Source organism: Pseudoliparis swirei, chromosome 2, assembly GCF_029220125.1.
Source record: "Pseudoliparis swirei isolate HS2019 ecotype Mariana Trench chromosome 2, NWPU_hadal_v1, whole genome shotgun sequence".
Lineage (NCBI taxonomy): Eukaryota > Metazoa > Chordata > Actinopteri > Perciformes > Liparidae > Pseudoliparis > Pseudoliparis swirei.
In genome coordinates, this window is record NC_079389.1 from 6903206 (window position 1) to 6915531 (window position 12326).

At 44.9% G+C, this 12326-nt stretch overlaps 1 long non-coding RNA gene across 1 annotated transcript; it reads right to left on the reverse strand.

The window, feature by feature from the left end:
* Positions 1 to 5469: 5469 nt before the first annotated feature.
* LOC130207095 (uncharacterized) lies at positions 5470 to 7679 on the reverse strand. The gene is made up of 3 exons (XR_008834234.1): positions 6991 to 7679; positions 6683 to 6886; positions 5470 to 5776 (listed from the first exon to the last, which is right to left on the reverse strand). It is a non-coding gene; the product is annotated as an uncharacterized LOC130207095 (long non-coding RNA).
* Positions 7680 to 12326: the final 4647 nt, after the last annotated feature.

Consider the following 12326-nt stretch of genomic DNA (forward strand, 5'->3'; position numbering starts at 1 on the left):
AATTTGAAACCTTCAAAATAAAAGCATAGGATATTTTTATAAATTCCTGTAAGAAAATGTGATCTCATTTCTTTTCAAGACGTCAGAGGCCACATAAAAAAACGTAGGCCGCGGGCCTTGTCTTTGACACCTGTGCTGTAAAGTCTCTGGGATGTGGAAATGCTCAGCAAGCAACACGTCAGGAGGGGAAACGTAAGACGCCGCCCGGCTATCGTGTCGCGGGCCTCGCCTCCGTGTGGTGGCCACGCTTTCCTCCCTCATCTATCTCCGCTGTCAGCGGCAAAATGAAAGATTGGAGAAAACCCCAGACAATTTATACACTTAGCATCTGAGGGAGACACGGTGCCGAATGGAGAGAGGAAAACGCCCTGCCGTTTTCTTTTGATCCGAGATGTATAAATGGACCTGTGTTTATTTTAAAAGATCTGAGTAGCCATCACACCAACCCGCCTGCAAGTGTACGTGACAATCAGCATTGTGCTGTGGCACCTTTTTAATCAGGTATTGGTGAACTACCTAATCAAGCACTTGCCGACCAATTAAATCTCATAATTGCCCTACTTAAGAAGTATCGGTAATTTAATTAGTGTGGCTCCTCCAGATGAGTGAAAGAGGAGCTGTAAAAATAAGAAGCACGGTTCGTCTTTATTCACCGACAACCCGCAGGCCGTCTGCAATTATTGTCTGTCAAGAAAATGACGGGTCTAGACCTGACAAGCACAAAAAAAAACACGTGGACACACCCACAAATATGCACAAATCCGTATTGTTGGTTGTGTGTGTGTGTGTGTGTGTGTGTGTGTGTGTGTGTGTGTGTGTGTGTGTGTGTGTGTGTGTGTGTGTGTGTGTGTGTGTGTGTGTGTGTGTGTGTGTGTGTGTGTGTGTGTGTGTGTGTGCATGGACGCCGTTGGAATACGCATTTTAGGCAACGTTGTTTAATTTGAAGGAAGGTATTTATATAATAAACATTGTGTGTAGGTGCAGCTGCTTAGAGGCGATTAAAGTCTTTATAGAACTACTTTGTCAGGGAGGAAGATGTTTGTTTTTATTTGTTCCAAACATGTTATTGTAATTAGAGACAGACGAGATGTTGAAGTTGCATCGTTAAGACCACCAGCACTTTAATACATGTGAAACGTGATGCGTTCACAAGTCTGAGAAAGCATTAGCGTTAGCGGCTTACCACGTTTACCACAATGTTTGCATAAATAATGTCGGCTACTATGAGCACACAAATCCATTGTTTTACAGATCACATGTTATGAAAAAGGGATTAAAAGAAGATTTATTTCTATTGTAGGAGTCCAATTATGGAACAACGTTAAAATGGATATAAGAATGGTCAACTCATTTTTGATTTGCAAAAGGATTATTTATTTAAAAAATGTTTAGGGTTTTAAGTGTGATTGAAACATATGTATATGGAAGATGTATGTAAATATATATATATGTATATAATATATACATATATATATATATGTATAAATATTCTTTATTATTTTTCTTTATTTCATATTAATTTTCTGATGTATTTGATTATAATAATATAGGATAGGAATATACAAGCATTTTTGCTTCTCCCTATACCTTTTCAGTCTTTCTGTTGTGTATATTACTTCGAATAATATTGTATTGCAATGATTGACTGAATAAAATACACAACAACAACAACAATGCACAGCGTAAAAGGTTATTTTTATCCACATAGTCATCAGTCTCCCATTCCCGGTTGTGTAAGGTGTGCACGAGTACGAGCTCCACTCCGGTTCAAGTCCTCCAGTTGATGGTTCACATCCCCTCATCTTATCAGAGTGGTCTGATCCAATCAGCATATCCCCACTTGATCTTTGTATAAGGCCCTCACAGCATGAGGCTCATCTGTTGCAAACAGGCAAAAGACACACACACACACGCACACACACACACACACACACACACACACACACACTCAAGCTATATCACATCATGTGCCATCTCCTTTCTGTGTCATTGTGCTGTTGCTCTTTGTGGTTTTGGTATAGGGAGAAAAATAACATGAAATACTTGAATTTGCCATATTGTACATATAAAAATAATTAAAAAACAAACAAAGATGGACGCTGCTGAACATTGACGAGTGTGCTTGAATTTAAACTGATGCACTTCATTTGCAGCACTGGCCATCCACATGGAGGTTGCAACCCATCTGGTATGGATACAAGAGGGGGGGGGGGGAATGAAAATGTGAACAATACATTTCAGTAAATGCGCAATCATTTAAAAGCATTTGAGAGTGTTGCTTCTGGTAATTCAAAATGTTTCATATTTGCAGCGATGAGCCATCCTCTTGTATGTAAAGTAGTTCAGAGAGACGCAGTGGAACAACTGTTGAGACCCCAGTGGGCCGTTGTGTGGAAATGGAAATGAGCGTGATATGTCTGGATATTGCAAGCCAGACATTTTGACAACTTCTGCTCCACAGTACACAAGACAGAATATAAATCAGGAATTCTGTGAATTCAACTCGGAGTTTAATCCAGGTCTCCGATGACTCCACCCTCCCGTTCTGCTTTGCATCACAACGTGTCAGAGAGACCTGTACCCACGTTTAAATGATTCTGGTCTGCATGATGATCTACAACCTTCCCTTGGTTTCCTCATTTTTCTTCATTCTTGGCTTTTTATAAGATGATGAGATATAATCTTATGGTTTATGGTGTGTTTTAGGACCAAAGTATAACACATTTTGTCTGTTGGTAATCTGCTGAACCGTCTTTTTCACCCGATATTCTTCACATCGCTGCATTTTCTCTGTCTTTCTTTATTTCCCCAACTATATTTTAAGCATATATTACAACAGCAAACAAATAGCTGCGCCAGAGGTCTACGGTTACATTGTGCAGTTACTAAAAAGTGATAGACACCTCTCATCCAGAAAGGAGAAGTCTTAGAGGTCATGTCGTGAGTAAACATACCGCATCCTGTCCCAGAAGCGAGAGGATGACAGGTGTGGTGTTGTTCACGAGGTCCGTCAACAAAACCGAGCCGAATTGATTCCAGTTACATTAAAAATTATTTATATAAAAAGTACAGCGAACACAATAAGAAATTGAATCACACTAATAACGCAAAATATCTCCCTCGGGACAAAGATCCAGGCCGGCATGGAAGGTACCTCAGCTCTGTGAGCTTAAAGTCCCCATTCATCCTCTTCCAGTCCGTCGATTGGACAAGACGTCGTTCTGTTGTTCTTCCTTTCTCTCTCCATGTTGGGTGTTGGTCAACCCAACCCCCGTCCACATTCCTGAGCTCCATCCTTCAGCCTGTGTTCTTGATTTACTCACATACTTAAGTATGTGAGTGGGGGCTGGATGTTTCCTGGATTCCTTCCACAATCACCTAATACATACCATAATTCTAACAGCTCCTCCACATTCGGCTTCATGGCCAGCGTGGCAATAATAGGCTGAACTTCCATTAGCGGTTGAAGAACAGCGTGGTTATAGTTTCTGGCAGCCGCATTCCTCAAAGCATGAACATCTTTGCTCTGTTTGCATGCAGTGCTGCCCGTTCACAGCCCCTCTCAGGAACACACTTCATCATTTAAATATGACGACACTTGTACACGTTGGTCTCGTGTCTGAGTCACTTTTTCAGAAACGCCCCAACGGCTGACCTGGTTAAATCTCAGCGTTCCCGTATTGAGTTGTTTCCTGATAAATATCTCTGTTAGCTGGGAAGGTAATCCCCGTGTGGATTATCTGGTGTTAGGGTTCATATTTTATGATCAACAACATATGTGACAGTGTTGTGGTTGTGGCCTTGTGGTGGACTATTCCTATTCTGTAAGCTACTGTAGCTCAGTGGGGTAAGAGGGCCGTCCTGCAACCCCAAGGTTGTCGGTTCGATCCCGGCTCTCCCCATTAGTTGCAAGTCGAAGTGTCCTTGAGCAAGGCACTGAACCCCCAGTTGCTTCCCGGGCGCATCACTGCAGCCCACTGCTCCTTAATAACTAAGGATGGGTTAAATGCAGAGAACTAATTTCCCCTTGGGGATTAATAAAGTATATATCTTATTTTATCTCTCATCTAACTGGGTAGCTAGCATTAGTTAACATTATTCTGAGCTGTCAATGTTTGTCGAATATTCACCGTACGAAGGCCCAAAAGCCAGGATATGTACAGCGAGATAAATCCAACATAAAAAAGGCTCATCCATCAGTTTTCTCCCTATCTCTGTTTGTATCTGTCGTTCACGTGAGTGCTAACACACACACACACACACACACACTTAGCATTCACAAGGACAGCGTTGTCCTCTCAGGGCTTGCACACATGGTGGCATGACAATCGTGGGTCACCTTGCTCCGCTGCTCTAAGGTGTTGAGAAGCACCCAAGCGTCTGTTTGCCGGTGTGCCCGGGGGGCTCCTGGTTCCTGGGACGGGAACAGGACGTTACACAGCTGAAGGCAGCTTTCATTTGGACTGCTTCGCACCCTGAGTTCCCCGGGCTATCAAAGCAGTGTGGAGAACAGCCCTTTCTCTCAGTTAGCTGAGGAACACGGAGTGAAGCATTTACCATGCACACACACGCACACACACACACACACACACACACACACACACACTCACGTGTTCCTCTCTCAAATACCAGTTCATCGGAGTCCAAAAAGTTTCTGCTGATCAGTGAAGAAATCTTTTTTTATTTGTACACCCTAAATACTTTCGAGGTGCCGGATGAACTCGGTGACATGTCAGTGAGAGTGATTCTCTTTGCATGAACGTCCTTTATTTTGTCCTCTTTCCGTTCCCGCAGCATGTGGCGCTGCCGCTGTGTACACACACGCATGAGTACCCATAATCACACACACACACACACACACACACATAAACCAAGTGTACTACAATTCATAGTCGTGTGCTTTTCCCAGAGCTGAAGAGAGTGATAACACACAGCCTTATCTGTAACCATGACAACATACTGAATCCACGGTGAGCCCTCTGACCCCCGATCTGAATGGCGTTCAGAGAGGAACAGAAGCTACCGGGGGGAGATTCTGGGTGCACTTTATGTTCTGATGACCTTGGACTGGATTGTTTGTACGGACCTCCTGAACACCTCCTTCTCATTTGAAAAGCCAAAGAGAAGAGTCGCCTCGGACAGCTAATGTGGACACGATGACCCGCGTGAGTAACGTGCAGAACATCCACTCGCAAGCTGCAGCGTGCGGAGGAAGAATGTGACATCTGGGCTGTTTTTTTTATTTGAGTTAGCCATAACAAGGGACCGACACCCAACCCCCTCCCCACCGTCTGCCGTCCTCCACAGACAGAAAGGTCAGCCGGAGAGCACCATAAAGAGGAGTAGAGCGTGGTCATTGAGTTCCTCTAAAGTTCAATTAGATTCAGCAGAGCCCCCCCCCCCTCTCCCCCTCTGCCCTGTTATTTTTGCGGCTGTATGTGTGGCTGTGTGTGAAAGAGCCAAAGACACTGAGGTTTTAAGATTGTATTTAATTAGCAGAGGAGGGTGGATACACTGACATGAAAGCAGACTGACCCCGGGGTCAAAACAACAGGAAGGAAGTCACGTGACCCATTCAAACTCCCGTAGAGAGGAGGGTGGAGGGTTTTTTGGGGGGTCCACAGACAAAAACACAGATGAAGACACAGAGAGAGGGAGCCGAGGGATGAAGGGGGTGGGATCTGTGTTTTTGACTTGTTTTTCTCAGCCGGTCTGACGCAGGTGTCTGCAGACGTGCTTGGCGCCGGTCCAGGTGTGGATTACAACACCGAGACCCCTACAGGGAAAACAAGAAGCAGGGTGAGACGGACCGAGGAGCGAGCGAAGGCGACAGACTGGAATAGAAAAAAGCCGAGCAAGAATTATTCCGCTTTTGCATGACTCTTTGCGTATTCTAAATAACAGTATTTGTTCTCAAACTCAATGTAGTTGTCAGTAGGAATGAGGAGGTGAAGCTGCCTAGCAACATGAAGCCGACTGTAAACTGAAAACAAGATGGTCGGTGCAGTCACGGGGCTGCACGGTGGAGAGAGACGGGGAAACGGGTCACGCTCACTTCCTTTCTTCTTCTTTTTACGAGCGATGTCCAGGTCAAGAGGCAGGATAAACAGTGGTCATTAATGACACACGTTATTGGTAGCTGAAGTCTGAACTGAGTGGTCGGGTGATACTGGGTCATATGAAAGAGGGCTGTAAGAACTGCTGCTTTATAGCCGGGTTGTTAAACTCTGGCCTTTTTAATGTTTGCTGTGTGAGATCACACACAATTACACACAGATAGTGGCCATCACCTTTCCATGTGTGTCACAGCCGAAGGTATTATAGATAATGCCGGCGTTATTCAACATTTCATCGTTCCTACCTGGAGAATTTTTTTAAATGCATACTTTAATTTTTACATTTTTTTAAAGGCCAAGTAATTTCCTGTTGAGACGAAACAAAACCATCCGCATACCACCCCCCACACGTGAACAGGCATTAGGAACAGAATGTTCTCGGTGGAGGTATGCACACTTCAGGCTGGATGGAGAGGACGTTCCCTAAAGGGAGTCGCAGGTGATTTCAGGTGGAGATGGAAAGAATAAGGCACAATCAAGTCATAAAACAACAGTGGATTCAGGTTATTAGCAAGTATTTTCTTTAATTTGTTTTGTTTATTATTTTTTAAGCCTTGTGCACCTACCCATGGGCTCCGCTCGGCCGCCACGCTCTGTGTCGAACGCAGGAAGGAGATTATTAGCTTCCTGAGGAGCTGATGGGACCGGTGGCGGGGCGGAGAGGACAGGATGAGGTCAGCGGCGCTATGGATTGGCTGGTCGGAAGCTCCCAGTATCAGTTACAGCACAACCTCGAGACGGAGTGGGGGGGTTGCGGCAAATGTAGTGGACTGGGTGGATTAAAAGACAAAAATAGGGATGAATGATGGGAAACAAGGAGGCTTTCGCACCACAATCAGTCACAGTCGTTCCTGGAGAGTGATGGCTGGCTTACAGGATGGGGAATGAAAGTGATATTGTTCCAGGCCGGATGCAGAGGTCGAGAGGCTCTCTGACCAAGGACGCACCATGGTCAAAAACACTCCATTAAAACTGGCCTGACCTTCAACCCGACCACTTCTATCAGAGACTTGAATATGACCAGTGCTACCACTTATCAGCTGTGCGATGATAATTAAAAGATGTGCTGGTGTCTCTCGGTCTTCGTGTGTCCAGGGCGTATATGTTTGAACGGCGGGCGGCACAAACAAGGTCACGGCGGGTCTGGGGATTCGTCTGTGACCTGGAGTGTGAGAAATGAGACAAGTTGGACAAAATGCCAATAATGAGAGACAGATGGCACAAATGAGGACCTATAGGTGGCCGGCGGTGCTTTTCTCCTCCACGCATGTGTTTCAGGTTGTGTGGTCGGGCGGAGGCCACGCGGTGTGTTGCTGGTGGTTGAGCCCGTCACGCTGTCATTACCACAGAGAAAAACAAGGGAAACCCACATGCACACAGACTCACGTCAACACAAACACACATCCCTCTCTCGCTGTCTCTTTCTCGTGTGCACAGACACATCGGCTCAGTCCTGCCCCTCAGCACAGCTTTGTTCCAGCAGAGCAAGTGGATTTAAAAACAAATGACGAGCTCGGCCTTTTATTATGTTCCGGACTGTTTTTCCTGAGGCTGGAATGCGGACAGGAATGTGTTGTTGCTCTGCTAGCGCTCAGAGGGAGAAGAAACCTATCACGCTTTCATGCTCAAGGCAAAAGGAGAGAGAAAGAAGGGCGAGAGAGCAGTGCGTAGCAGGGATTTAAAGAGAGAAGGGGAGGGGGGACGGGGCCACAAGTAGTTGCAGAAAAACAGCTTGTTTCTGTTAAGGGGTAAACGGGGGTGGCCTACTCTCTCTCTCTGGCTCTGGTTTTCATTACAGCTGTTATGATGCTCTGTGCTCTGACACTTGCATAACACTCGCCTGTGATTGGCCGGCTCGTCTAAACTACCGCGCTGATGCTCTTCTGCTTCACCGGGCCCGTATGGAAAGTCAGACAGACACTCCCAGACAGATTTTTGCTGCAAGGCATGCACATACAAAAAAAAAGGGACATAGGTAATTGTGAGAAGAAGAGGACTAAAGAGGAGGAAGATTAAACCCTCCTCACTTTCCGGTGCATCGTTTTGTGTGTGTGTGTGTGTGTGTGTCAATGTTGGCTCGTCAGTTTTGGAAAAACTGCAAGAATTGATCTATTCCGACGTTAAATAGGTCTGGAGGGATTGAGCGTGTGACGCTGTACGGCCATCCGTTAAAGCACAGCGACATGTTGTCGTCCTCCCAGTCAACTCCATCTGCGAGAGGCACGAGGGGTCCGGTCCTGTCGGCAGCTAATCCGAAAAGGTGATGAGAAAGAGGTTATTGGATGGCCGATCAATTGTGAAACATTGATTCATCAATTTAGTGGTGTTGAATGTCTTCAGGCAGTTAGTATTTGGTCTGTTTTGTAAGTAATGGGACCCAGGGAAGTCAGAAGGGGTTTACAAACCGACAAGAAGTGTTTTTGTCATTAAATGAATCAGAGAAATCGCCATGATCCGGAGTTTATGTGTCTTGTTTTGTGTCTTATTTTGAAGTCCCTGTCTCTCGTGTCTTCTGTTTCCCTGCATTTCCTGTCCCTGTGCTTGTCTGCCCAGTTCCTGATTGGTTCCCCCTGTGTGATTGCTGGCCCCGCCCTCATTGTGTCCACCTGTGTCTCGTTCCCCGGTGTCCAATCACCTGCACCTCCCTGTGTATTTAAACCCTGTTTGTCTCTTTCCGGTGTGGCTTCATACAGTTTAGTTTGTGTGGGTGTTACTAGTTAGTTCATGTCTGACCTGTATTCTGGAAAGGAATAAATCTTCTGTTGAAATGTTGTTGGCATTTGGGTCCAATCTCTCCCTACGACACCCTGACAGAAATATAGAATAGCATCCGCCTCATGTAGCACCATCACCATAAAGCATAGAGTGGTGTTCTTTGAACCCAGCTCCGGTCCTGAGTGGCGTGTGACAGGACAGGAGCGGTGTTGCGCAATGTTCGATGCTCACTTTATGTACCATTCGGCCTGCAGGCTGCTGCACCGCGATGAAGAAACCTCAAAGACACTTTTTTTGTTAATACTTTAAAGATTGTGATTTAAAATAGTGATCCATGCGCAAACAGCCAATAGCTTTATGTTTGAAATCATTTGAATGGTAGGCTACGTATTGCCACAAGAAATCATTGCTTTCCATGTGACATGGTTTGTATTGAAACCACTGCAGAGGTCATCTAGCTACATTTTTAAAAAAATTAAAAAAAACCTGCGTAGTAATGGAGCCCATTCCTGCATTCATGAATATGGGAACTGACTTTGAACGTGAGAGTGCATTCGTAAGGGAGCAAAGACGAATTAGCAACCAAACAAATAAAGTGTCTGTATGTGTCACACTCTCATCCTTCATACAGGGGCGCTCGGGGACGTATACTTGTCCCAGCAGGGAGTGGCGAGTGAGGGGGGGGGGGGGGAAACACCCGAGATGGATGAGAAGGAATGGCTAAAAACGAGAAAATAGGTGGATCTACGTGAGCGCGAGGGAACGGGAGCGAGGACGGGATGGCTGTGGTCGCATGGGGGAGGGAGCGGGTGGGGGGGGCAGGATGAGTGACGGGGTGGACTGTCTTTCTTTGGATCCATCGTTGAGTGATGATCCATTCAATCTGTTGACTGAGACCACCTGGGGGGGGGGCTGTGGGGGAGGCTGCGTGTTTGTTTATTAGCGCTTGGGGGAGGGGTGGTGGTGGTGGTGGGGGGGGTGGGGGTATCACCACTCGGCTAAAGATGGCTGTCAGCCTTTTAACCCTCCACATTAGGGTGATTGAAGGAAACTGATGGCCCACTTCCAGACAGTGTCAATGTCTCTGCGGCGCTCGGTAAACCTGTGATCTCCATGGTGGAGGACGGCTTCCATTACACGGACTCAGGAGCAGCAACACAATCATCTCACGGAGCCTCCATCGTACGAATGTTCTTGCTCTCTGCCTCCATGTGTTATCATACTTTGCCTTGAAAAGAAGGAGCCTTGTGTTCTTCAACCTTGTGTTTCCCTAATTGTTTATTTATCTTGCCTTCATCACCACCCGCCTCCATCATTCATATACTAATGTGGTAATTCCCAAATGAGGCTCCCATCCCCCCCGCACTCCTCCTCCTCCCACTTTCTGCTCGCTCTGCTTTCTGCTGCCATCCACCTATCCTGTGTATCACTTGCTTGTGTGTTTTTATGAGTGACTCTCTCTCTCTCTCTCTCTCTCTCTCTCACACACACGCACACACACGCACACACGTGACCTCATGCAGGGATCAATGCACAGGCTGCATGTGTCCTTTGTGACCAGAGGTGTTATCATTCAAAATGTAAACGTAAACAATGATGCAATTCTCCCTCCGCCTCTCTTCCTCTGCACCCTTCGCGCTCAAATGTGGAGAAAACATGTTTTGAAGTGCATGGAGTCATTCTGAGAGTGGTGACATTATCTCAGGGTAGAAACTGCATGTCCTTGCTCTGCGCTGTGCGTCACGAGAGCGGCAAGATAAGACGTGAACCCTGAGATATCTGAACGTTATCAGAGATTTAGAAGAATGGAGATAGAGACGGGAGGAACTGAAACATGTGTGGTCATCAGTTGAAATGACAAATACATTGTTTAGCTAAAGAGATCGCTGAATGGAAAGATGAGCGGTGCAGATCAGAGACGAAGAGCAGTCAAAATATCTACTTTACTATTCATTTAATATCTATTAGTCTAAAAAAAAGAAAAGATTTTTTCTGGACTACAAAGAAGAAATTCAAGTCTCTGCGATAGCCTAAGAAATTAAAAGTTCCACTAAACTACGATAACATTCATTGTTCTTCCTTAAAAGCCCCAGCGACACTTTTGACTGATACTAGTGGCTCACAGTTAGGTGTACACGGAGGTGACGTTAACAACATCATTAAACACGCCACAGGGTTCTCGGCTCCGCTGCCAAACCAGAGCCAACATTGCCAATTACTCCACCAGTGTGGGAACATCACACACCTTACTGTAACCGGGAGAACACGTTCACGCAGTCAGAGGGTGGAGTGACATAACCGGGGTTTATGGGTCCCTTTGATGAGGGGTCTGTGCTTTTAGTGGTTTATTATCATTTAAAGATGTCATTTTTGAATGAAACACACACTGGGATTTAATTTATACACAGTGGGTACGGAAAGTATTCAGACCCGTTTAAAACGCTCACTCTTTGTTTCATTGCAGCCATTTGCTAAAATCAAAAAAGTTCATTTTATTTCTCATTAATGTCACTCAGCACCCCATCTTGACAGAAAAAAAACAGAAATGTAGCAATTTTTGCTTATTTATTCCAAAAGAAAAACTGAAATATCACATGGTCATAAGTATTCAGACCCTTTGCTCAGTATTGGGGGGTCTGAATACTTTATGTACCCACTTTATATTTAACTGGCCTGGTCCGACCATTAGGTTATACGTTTTCTAGTATTACCTGAATATACCTGTTTTCTCCAAGATATTTCGATGGAAATAAACTTAGTATTGACAGTATTTGCATTTTAATTAACTCTCCTGTCCCATGTGATATTTCAGTTTTTCTTTTTTAATAAATTTGCAAACATTTCTACATTTCTGTTTTTTCTGTCAAGATGGGGTGCTGAGTGATTCATGAGAAATAAAATGAAATTTTTTGATTTTAGCAAATGGCTGCAATGAAACAAAGAGTGAAAAAAGCACGTCACAGATAAAAATCTTATTGGTTTAATAGCAAAAGTCCAAAATAAACTGTACCTTAGCAAGAGTTTGTTTGTTTTTTCTTCGCTAATAGTACCAATTCCCGGTTTCACCTTCATTTAATTGAACTCAACTTGAAGCTGATGAACATGTGTGGAGTTGCCATGTGTCACTGCAGAAAGAAAACAAATGAGTGAGAATCTCCAGCCATGTCCAGAGGCCTCGTGGCTTATGTTCTTGTCAATAAAGACATTGAATAAACAAATGTTGTTCCCTGATCCTTTTGGATATTTGACTCACACATCAGGGCAGATGTCGGTGCTCATATTCTTTCAGATAATTAGTATATACACTCATTTACACTGGTACATTGATACAAACTAACCATGAGTTTGACCTTTTTTATTTATTCATCAGATCAGAACCCACCTGTTTTAAATGGATGATTAAAAGCTGAGACATTTTAGTCTCGAGTCAGCCTAAGTTCACTCTTATCTACACACTCGCCAGAGAGGGCCCTTCATCACATCTCCTCCATCGGA